This window comes from Lipophrys pholis, assembly GCF_963383615.2.
Source record: "Lipophrys pholis genome assembly, chromosome: 10".
NCBI classification, from domain to species: Eukaryota; Metazoa; Chordata; class Actinopteri; order Blenniiformes; family Blenniidae; genus Lipophrys; species Lipophrys pholis.
In genome coordinates, this window is record NC_137640.1 from 29058365 (window position 1) to 29069097 (window position 10733).

The following is a 10733-nucleotide window of genomic DNA, read 5'->3' on the forward strand; positions in this document are numbered from 1 at the left end:
TATTTGAATGTGTAAATGAATTGAGTCTATTTGGGGTTGTAGAACCCAACTGCACCCACTGGAATCACAATGTAATATATTAGATAAATGGCCTTTGTTTATAGTGTTGTTGTTTTCCTTTCAGCAGTCTAAAATCACATTTACACACGCAGGCTCATTCATCTGTTCACACACCAATGGTAAGGTGTCATGTAATGTGCTCATCCACAGTTTTAAGCTCCTTGGAGTTCAGTGTTTTTCTACAGGGGGGAAATAGAATGGGCTCAAAGCTGCAACGGCCTGACCTGATGCCCCCCTGTGGCTATAGTTATTAGGACAGAAGCATTGCAGGGTAGCAAGAGCCACAACACGAAGGGGTGGGATTCACATTTAGCCTGTGTGTATATTTTGAATGAAAATTCTGAAATTCTTTATCCTGGTTTAATGTGTTTAATAATCTGTAGAGCAACTTGGCCGTTGCATCATCAAGCCAAAGGTTTCCATGACAACAAAGGACCTCCTTGTTATTTGGAGTTTGCATCCATGAAGCTGTAAAAAGTAGAAACTCACATTTGATAAAATGTCACTTTGAGTTTACAGTGTCAGCATGACAATAGCAGTGCTGCTTTATTGCTGCTGTTTAAGATCTAGAAAAGAGACAAGCAAGCTTATCATCACAAGCATCCACCAAGAGGGGGAAGAGATGAAGCTTGTTTTCAGTTGTTAACACATCTCACACTCGCCATAAAACTTCACTGAAGGGAGCGTGGAGCGTTGTATACCCATGTGTACACGTAAACAAAAGGTGAAAATACATCGTTTTTGCAAGTATTTCTCTTAACTTTCACCACTGTTGCCATGTTGAGTGACATCAGACCCACTTGTGGGGGATCTTCTTGGGAAGTGGGAAGTTTGCACTGATTCAATTGACACACTATAAAAACATTTCAAGTTATTCTTCACGCTTTGACAGTCAGTATTGGCCAAATCAGTTCCTTCTATCTCACACTAAAGTTCCTCTGATCACATTCTATCTCTGTGATTGTGAGTCTAATCATCTCAGAGAATAGCTTCTATCTGTGCAGTTGTTTTCAGATGTTCCTGACTGTAATTACAGATTTTGATGTAGAGATGCACATTTGCTGACAAGCCCGTGGACTTGAAGTTCCAGGTAATCTCACCATTTCCCATGGCTGATCAGGGGGCGTCATTACAACTTATGAGCTGCTGCTGGACATTTCCAGTGTGTGTAAATGCAGCAATTGAGTAAATCAATGTTAGCACAGTGTGAAATAATTCAGGAATGTTATCAGGGTTGTTGAGTGCCCTGCAGAATGAGCTGTTATATTATCAACAATTTAAAATGACACAAGCACAGGGTCTTTAATGACTCAAGGTCAGAGCAGCACTTAGCCTAAATGTGCCATGAGCTAATAAAAAATACTGAATGTTCTCAGCACATGCAGTCCGGGTGCACTGTTCTCAGGCTAAGTGCGTCTGAGTGTCTGCACTGGTACGGGCAGCCTCCAGGGAAAGACATGTCACCACCCACACTGCTAATAGTAAGCTTGTCTTTGTCAGAGTAACCCGAACACTGCGGTGAGATTCTGTCCACATTGAGGACAATTTGCATTGCTTTTATTTGAATCATTCGCAGCGTGAACATCCAGTTGTTTGCAGATTAAATGAGGGACAGTTTGACGTTTGTACCAGTGAAATGTTTATGGTGTTGTTGGCGATGTGTTGTTTTGAATATGTTTTGGTGGGAAGAGCTTCAGATTCTTTGTGAGGTTTGGTTTGGTGACGAGGGCAGAGAAGCTCCTCTTTGACTAGAATCATCCCAGAGGCTTTTGAAATTCATACAAAACACTGTGGTAAAACCTTTGGTTTGACTTGAAATCCCTCCTTAATGCTCATTAGTTACTTAATCGTCAAGTAGACTCCATACTGGATGAAACAGTTAAAAAAGCCCAAAGGGCTTGAGAGAACAATAGTGACCACCTTACTGGTTCAGGTGCTGTTTTGTGACCTGTTTGTGATCTCAAAGCAGAGTTATTAAAAGCAATGAAGCACTTTGTGTCACTTTGTTGACTAAAACATTGTTTTTGTTTTCATTAACCAGAAAGAAAAATGGCAACTCTCATGTAAGTTTATTTTAAGTCGAGTCTTTGTGTTCAATCAAGGGTGCACAAAGTCGACACACAATTCCAGATTGTACACCTACACAACGACTCCCGTAATCTTTTATCTCCCAAAGTTGTGGTGCTATCATCCTCCACCCAGCCAACATGGCTCTATGAGGCAACATGACCTCAGGTCAGGTCTTACATGTCATGACTAAAGTTGTAAAGAAAAGATGAGACATGTCATCCATCATCCAGGAATGACCACGAATTAGACTAATGCATACATTCAGCTTGTATCTGGATTTAGCCACTATTCAAAGTGGATTATACTATTTTCATTAAGAAATAATCCTAAGGGTTAGGGTTATAATACTAATGGTGCTGTGAAGACAACAACAAACAAAAAAACAAGTTTAACTTTATAAGTGTAAAGTAGAAAAAAATTCTTTGGGCTTTATCATCATTTGTGGTATTTTCTTTTTCAGACAGGGCTGTCCTCTGCATACATAGGATTAAATGTTCCTTCTCCTCCTCTCTAACTCTTTCTGATTATTACAAGTCCTTCAGAAACACTTAAAAAAAAAAAAAGTCTTCTGCAACACAAGATGATGCAACAAAAAATAATACAACTGAAAGAGCACTACAGGAAACAAAGGAGTAATCATTTTCATCACAATTTCATACCAGGACTGGGTTTTGGACCACAGGATACTGCCTCAGGTACCTCACACAGCTTTGTCAGATCCTGTATCCTGTATAATGTTTCCACCATCATTGTCACCAGTGTAAGTACAGCAAGAAAAAAACCCGCCATAGTTACACAAACCAGGGATGCACTGATAAATATGAATACTAACATTTAGCTACTTGCCGATACCGAGTACCAATAGGAGTACTTATTAAATGCCATAAAAGTTCATTTATACTACATAATCAAACTAGCTTCGAAGGTTATGTGTCGCTGCAAACCACCTCTGCACAGCTCTGCGTCAGTGTTACATCGCCTCCAACAGCCGTACAGTTGTATAGTTGTACAGTTGTATAGTCGTACAGTTGTAAAGTCGTACAGTTGTAAAGTCGTACAGTTGTATAGTCGTACAGTTGTAAAGTCGTACAGTTGTAAAGTCGTACAGTTGTATAGTCGTACAGTTGTATAGTTGTACAGTTGTATAGTTGTACAGTTGTATAGTCGTACAGTCATACAGTACGCAGAGCGCAGCATCTATCTACACACTGTTTACTGTAGACTGTACATCGAGGGACCAAGATCACTGTTAATGAGTGCATCAGTCAGATTTTAATCATCTTTAACATGGAGCATCTCTGGTGTGTGAACCCCAAAACTCTTTAGCATGTAGCATGTAGCATGTAGCACGGCTCGGAGATACATGCTGAGCAGTCAAAGTGATGATCGATGTCGAGCAAACTGTGCGGCTCCAAATGTCTCTGCTAATTCCGTTGCTGGTGTTGTAAGAACGAGCTTTCTCCTAACACAACAGAATTTACTGTCTCTCTTACTTTTGTCATTGTCATTAATATTAAAGTATTTACAAACCGCTGACATTGCTCCTGCCCTCTTGTCTGCCTGCTGCTGACGTCGCTGACGCATGAAGTCACGTAATACTCTCCGGGTTGTTTCGGGGATCTTTTACGAGTATGAGTGCACCATGTAGTATCGGACTCGATACTCAAGACTGGTATCAGTATCGGTGCATCCCTAACACAAACTCCTCTGTAATACAGTCAGCTGGTCCAGGAGCTGATCTGAAGAGTCTTAGTTTGCAAATGTCTAAGCTTAATTCTTGTCCTATTCAAATATGTGACTGACCAGTTCACGAAGCTCGGGAAGTGAATATCTGATGTCTGAATGCAGACGATATCCCTAACTGGGGGAAAGCTCATTCAAAAGATCAGGAGAAGCTGCTGGCATACAAACATCTCGCCACTCCTGCAACCACTGTTCCAGGTGAGAGACTTTTCTCAGCTGCAGCAACATCATAAAGCGGTCAGCTCTCCTCTCGAGCCATGTCAACAAGTCCGTTTGTAACTGCAGCTACTGACAAATAACTGACAAACACTTTAATGTCTTGTTTTGAAAAAGACAATTTTTGGGGGGACTTGAACTGTTAAAGGTGTACACAATTCAAGTGCAGATATATTACCTTCTTTCCTCAGTCTGGTTGCTCATGCAAAGTGAAACATGATTAATATAGATTAAAAGTGACTGATATTTAATCGTGATTAATCACAATGAATCCACAGCAGTTTTGTTATTAATCTCATTAGCAATTTTGATCGTTTGACAGCACTAGTTAGTATTATATTTTCATTGTTGTTAGTTTGCTATTTTTTGCTTGCAGAAAATTTTTTATTTAACTAAATCAACTATTCATATGTTTCTTTGAAAGGATTCTGGGCCGAACAACAGACATGTTTGGCTTTTAGACAAATGTGGCTTATAGAATTGAGCAGCCACAGCAGAAATGATAACAAAAACATGAAAATTATAATATGCCACTTGAATTTCACATTTTAAAATTCTACCCTAATCTTTACCACATCACATCTCCACTACACCCACAACACAGTCATTAATAAAATGTGACGTTTAATGAAGTTGATCATAGTTCTACCCTCCAATCACTGTTTTTCTTCTTTTTTTTTAAATCACAATTTCTTATCAGAAAATTAATTAAAAAATCCTGCTGGGAAAAGAGATTCCCCTGTAAATTCTGTTATTGTCTATGTGGAGGTCACTGAAAAACACATATTATCAAAGAAGATCTTCCTGCATACTTTTCTTTGAGTTTTCTTTGCTGGACTAAAAAGTTTCATGTATAAAAACATTTGAAGACCTCAGGGTGGAAGAAATGGGGAAAATGACTGGGAAAGTCTTGTCAGTGACCCAGCACGCACAACTTGACCCTAAATGAAGTGCGGCCATGAAGGCACGTGCTTCGATTGCCTGCTTTGAGTGAAACCCACCTTGTGTTCAGCTCCGGTCAACACACATGCACATACTCGTTGGTCTGCTTTCTGAACCTTCACCCACCAGTAATTACACGCTGGCCCGCCTGCTGCTGCTGTAAAACCAGTTCTAACGCTAATAATCAGATTAAGTCTGACCGGTGGTGATGTGGCCGTCAACACTGTGAGCAAAGTGACTGTTTCACCTCAAAGACACGATCACCTGTGTGACCATGTGAACCTAAAGCACAAATACTTTGGACGTGTGCGCTGAACTACAGCCTCACTAGTTAGCTTCACTTGATCTGGACCTGAAGAAAAGCACTCAGCTGGGCTGACACGGACTGTCTGAGTGTTTCTAGTTCTACTCTGTCATCAAAAACATATCATTTGGTTAACTAAACACAAAATGTCAAGACAAGATGCCAACTGCTGCTCGATCTATATTGTTCTGACACAACAGGACCTTGTGGTGGGGAGTCACTGCAGTGTGTAGTCAGGCTTCGCTTTGCCAGCGATGTTGTTTCATTTAAGGGCTATAGCTGGAGTTAGTCAGAATCTGTGACACAGCTTGATTTTCTTTGGTTTATTTTAATCTTCTGTGTTGAGCTGTGAAACACAATTAAGACGTAAATGACAAAACGTCCAGCCGGGTGTTCCTACACATTTCTGGTGATTTTGTATTAGTTTACCTTTTTTTTTCATGCTATAATGACAGTAATCCCTTTAGTCCTGCTCAGTGAGTTCAGCTTCACACCAATCTCTCCAGTTAAGAACAGGTGTTATTATTTCACTAACTTCCTGTGCTTCCTTCACCATTCATTGAGTAAGTAACCATAATACTTTGTCACTTCCTTATATTTTATATTTCTTCTGAATTAATGATCGTAAACACATGATAATTATAGACGTGATATAATATTTCTGTTATATTTTGATGTAGGTGTTGCTTCCATAATTTTAATTCATCATTCTGCTGCAGCCGCAGAGTCTGAACTTCTTCAGGAGCGTCTCCTTCTGGCTCAGATTCTGCTTCAAACTGGTCTGGTGGAAAAACAGCGTTTCTACGGACCGTAGCGATAAATCCACTGTAAACTTTAGAGCACGGTACAGGAAAGCTGCGTCTTCTGAGAAGACACAGGGCGGACATTCTTCTCCCAGAGTGTCGTGGAGCAGAAGTGGACAGACACAGAATCAGCCTGTTCTCAGTAGAGCCACGAGAGGGACTTTCAGACGGGCTGATATTCAGGACCAAGGCTGAATTATACACTTTGAATACAATTGAATATTCAACATATTAAATATTGTTCGACCTCTGAAGTTGTTTAAAAACGGTATAATATGGGACCTTTAAGTAGCCTGTATCCACAGTACTGGTGATTTATGAGTGTACATGTTAGTTTACCTGTATAATAAGGACTGCTGCCGTCTGCATGCTGGTTGTTGATCTAACTCTTTTCTTTGCTGAAATAAACTTGTTCTCAATTGGATTAGTTCTTCAATCAAACTCTTTCAAGGAGCGCAACGTCCAGATTACAGATGAATTGAATCCAAACAGCTGATAAGACTTCAGATAACATTAGTCATTATATTGACCCACACAAAGCTCACAGCTGAAACAATGAGTCACAGAAACACTACGATAATACAGCTCGGTGCACCTTCTGAGGACACAACACCGAGAGACGGACAGGCCCCGCTGCTTTTATATATTGAGATCATTAATATATCATAGTGGGGCTGTGCACAGTCAACTTTCTAAAATTTTTGAATAACTGCAATCAACCACTAAAATATCATATCTTGTACAAATAAATTAGGACAAAACTGCAATAAATTAATTCATGATTAAACAGACTTTTACCTTTTATGATAAATACCAAAAATCTACTTTTGCAAAAATACGACCAAAGATTTGCTCTGAAGTACAACCCCCATTAGAAAGGCACTCTGCTACAGGTGTGTATACACAGAGTGTTGCACATTTCATCCTCTTTGTTCAGTTCACTTTGTAACATTATTCAGCTGAAGGTCCGGCCAGGATGTCCTCGGTGTTTGGTCTTGTTCAGACGACGCAGTCACGGCAGGAAACAACAAGAGACCAAAGAGCTAAAACGTTTGTTGAAGTTGAGGGAGAAATTCATGTTCTTAGAAAATCAAGTTTTTCACAAATTTATAGAGAATATTACTGCTTGTATTTAGATGTATACATCTCTTCATGTAGTTATTTATAAATGTAAGGTTTAGACAGCAAGAACGTTCTGGGGAAATTTAAAAAAAAAAATCTTAATTATTGAAACTGACGTCACAAAGTAATTATTTGTCTATTAACAGACAATTATTTGTTTATTAATAAACAAATAATTGTCTGTTAAAATACTTTTAACTGTTAGAACATTAAGTTATAGGTATTTTCTGTAATTGTTAGTTGATATTGATATATTACGGCCTCAGAGTGTTGAGGGTGGAAAAATGGGCAACAATCCAGTAAGTTACAACTTTATCAAGCTGCTATCAATCTGTTTATATAAAGTCATTAATCTTGATGATGGGATATCTGAGGGTTGTTGGTGATTGATTAGTGGAGTGAATTGCTTTGCAACACTAATTTAAATACAAAGAGCGGCATAAAACTGCACACTCCCGAGACGTAAACTCAGGGTTGAAAAGTTAAAGCTGCTTTGCTGCTTCCTGGTACGAATGGGAGCCACAGAGGCCAGTTCACCCGGTCACCAATCCACAAGCATTATTCACCTGCTTCACTTTCACAATCAACCGCCACAGAAATGGCTGTAAAACTAAAAAGTGAATCCATCCATTAGTCTTCTCTATGCTGCTTCATCCTGTTCAGGGTCGCAGGGCGCCGCAGTCAATCCCAGTGGACGAGAGCAGGATTCACCCTGGACACTGTCCAGTCCATCACAGGACACACACACACACACACACACACACACACATTCACATCTAGGGGCAACTTAGGGTCACCAATTATCCTGGGCTGTGGGAGGAAACCCCCACACACGGGGAGAACATGCAGACTGAACACAGGAAGGTTCCAGACGGTATTAGAACTTTACCACTGCTCCACCGTGCGGCCCAGAACACTAAGCAGTGACTCATTAAATCATTATACGTTCATGTGAAAACATGAATGACATCCTTACATGAATGCAAATGTCACTCCGCAGTTTCTGGACTTAACGTGTTTGCTGACAAAGGTTTTCATTAAAGCTAAACATTGATAACATGAGTTAATTTTCAACTTGGATTACTCACTCGTGATCTTTTGTCTCCCACCTGAACACTTCTGAGACAGGTTGCGGGACCCCCTCTCCAGTCCATGGTTTTACAAAACATTTCACTGGAGCCAAAACACAAGCCTCCACGATTTAAGCAATAAACAGTTTGGAGGTCCGCAAAACTTTGACAACTTTAGAATTTTAAAAAAATGTACAAACTCCTGAAACTACAAACTAACTTCCATTCAACAAGCTCTGAGCGGCTACGTTTGTGAAAGTCCATGATAGTTTGACGCTGTGAGTGTGGACTGAAGCCGGGTGTTGGACTGTAGACCAGGAATAATATGTGCTGTCCTCAGTTGACACTTGGAGTTGTTGAGTTCTGAAAAGCTGATAGCTTGATGGTTGACCTTGAATGCAGGTGATTACTTTATTGCATGGATTACTTTACAGTTTTTATGATTCTCCACAGTTTGAGTTCGGAGATAGTTTAGACATTTCTCAGAGTTTTTTCCTCACTTCACCACCACCAAAGTCACAGGACTGCAAATAGAAATCTGAACAGGTAAATAAAAAAAAAAGACTGTTTGGTAGTTTTGTCGTCTTTTCTGAATTGACTTTGAACAATCCCGATCCACTTTCTGACAATACATCACATATATTCCACGGTATCACACAAACCTAGCCGGCAGCTTTTGTGGACGACTGAGGGATGACGATGGTGGCTGATTTGTTCCCGTGAAATAACGAGCAGCTGAAATGTGTCTGTCCCTAACAGCTCCTCCACCATGACCTTTACCGCGTCAGGAGCTTTTGTGACTGCTATCAGCTTCAATGCACTGTTTCAATATTTATATTTACAGTCTTATACATTGTTGTATTTTATCTCTGCATTTAAATTTATACCCCAAAAACCTTTGCCTGGAATTGTGCAACCGCCAGATACGATGCACAAATGTGGCAAAAATTCGAGGAATTGAAGATAAAAATGTGTTACACTTTACATGACCTCCGGAGTCTGACAGTGATAACAGACAACGGTGTTCCTACCAGCCGGTGTGTGCTTATGTGCTCATTATTTTTCTTTGAGCAGATTTCCAGATACTCCGGTTGGAAATATATAAATAAATGCAACATCCGGTTTGCTCCTTTTTACCAGTTTGCACACTTAAACTATGATGAAATGAAAGCACAAGATACTCATCACTCGAACTAATTTAATATCAAAGTTTAATCATTGACAGAATTCTTGGAGTTGCTGCGGCTATGAAATATCTAATAACGCTTGTGGCATAAAAAAAAAACAACCAAAATGAATTATTGAAAGCTGTCAGCAAGCACTGTCCAAGTGCAAACGAAAAAGCATCGGGAGAAGCAATAAAACGTAAGATTAAAGAGGTAATGGGTGGGGCGCTTGTGTACCTCATGAATACAGCAGAGACAGTACTCAAGACAACAGGAATGTTTCTGGACTATTTCCTTTGTTTGTATAATGTGCTTTTTTCAATAATATTTCTAGACTCTGTTTAGAATTGACAGACCAATTGAATGATATAATACATAAGCAACATTTGAGAGTTTAAAATAAAGAAAATGTAGAACTATGAGTGGAGCAGGTCTGGTCTATGATGCCATAATAAAGCATGGCATTTTGGTGTTGGTAGATTATTTCTCTATTTTAACAATGTTTTGTGACTCTTACGTTGTTTGAAAGCCGTTTTAATTGTGTTTGAAGTGGTTAACCATGTGTTTTTGTAAATTGTGCTTATGAAACATTTGCCATTTTTTTACTGCCAATCATAAAATAGTTGAAAATGCAGTTTCAATCATTTGTAAAAAAAAAAAGAAGTATTCAAAAGCAAAACAAAAAAACCTTTTTAAAGGAGCCTCAAGCTACATTTTCTCATCCATCATCCACACCACAAGACTGATCTGCACTGAATATCAAATACATTTATAGATTTAGTTCCATGGGAATGAAAAAAGAAACTAAAACTTCAGGCTGAATGTCAACTATGTAAAATAAACAACACAACTTTAAAAATAACATTTTTATTTAGAAATATCATATATGCTAAATACTGAAGAATAACAACACATTTCAATAACATGATATATCAAACGATACAATAAACATCTGAGAGTGAAACGTTCAAAGACGGAAAAATAAAACAAAGGCACCTTTCACAAATCGTATACATATACAAAAATAGGTGATCACATTCTGAGCCACTCGATGTGATTCTGGACAAGGAGTTAAAAACATGATGAAATAAACAACACATGCAGCAGGTCCATTGTCTGTGCAACACGTGTCAACGCCGCTGGCTCGTACAGACACTTCACACTACTGTGTCCACGTGTCAAACAACAAGAGGGAATCAATATCACATACCGCAACCAGAGCAGTGAGCTCAATTAC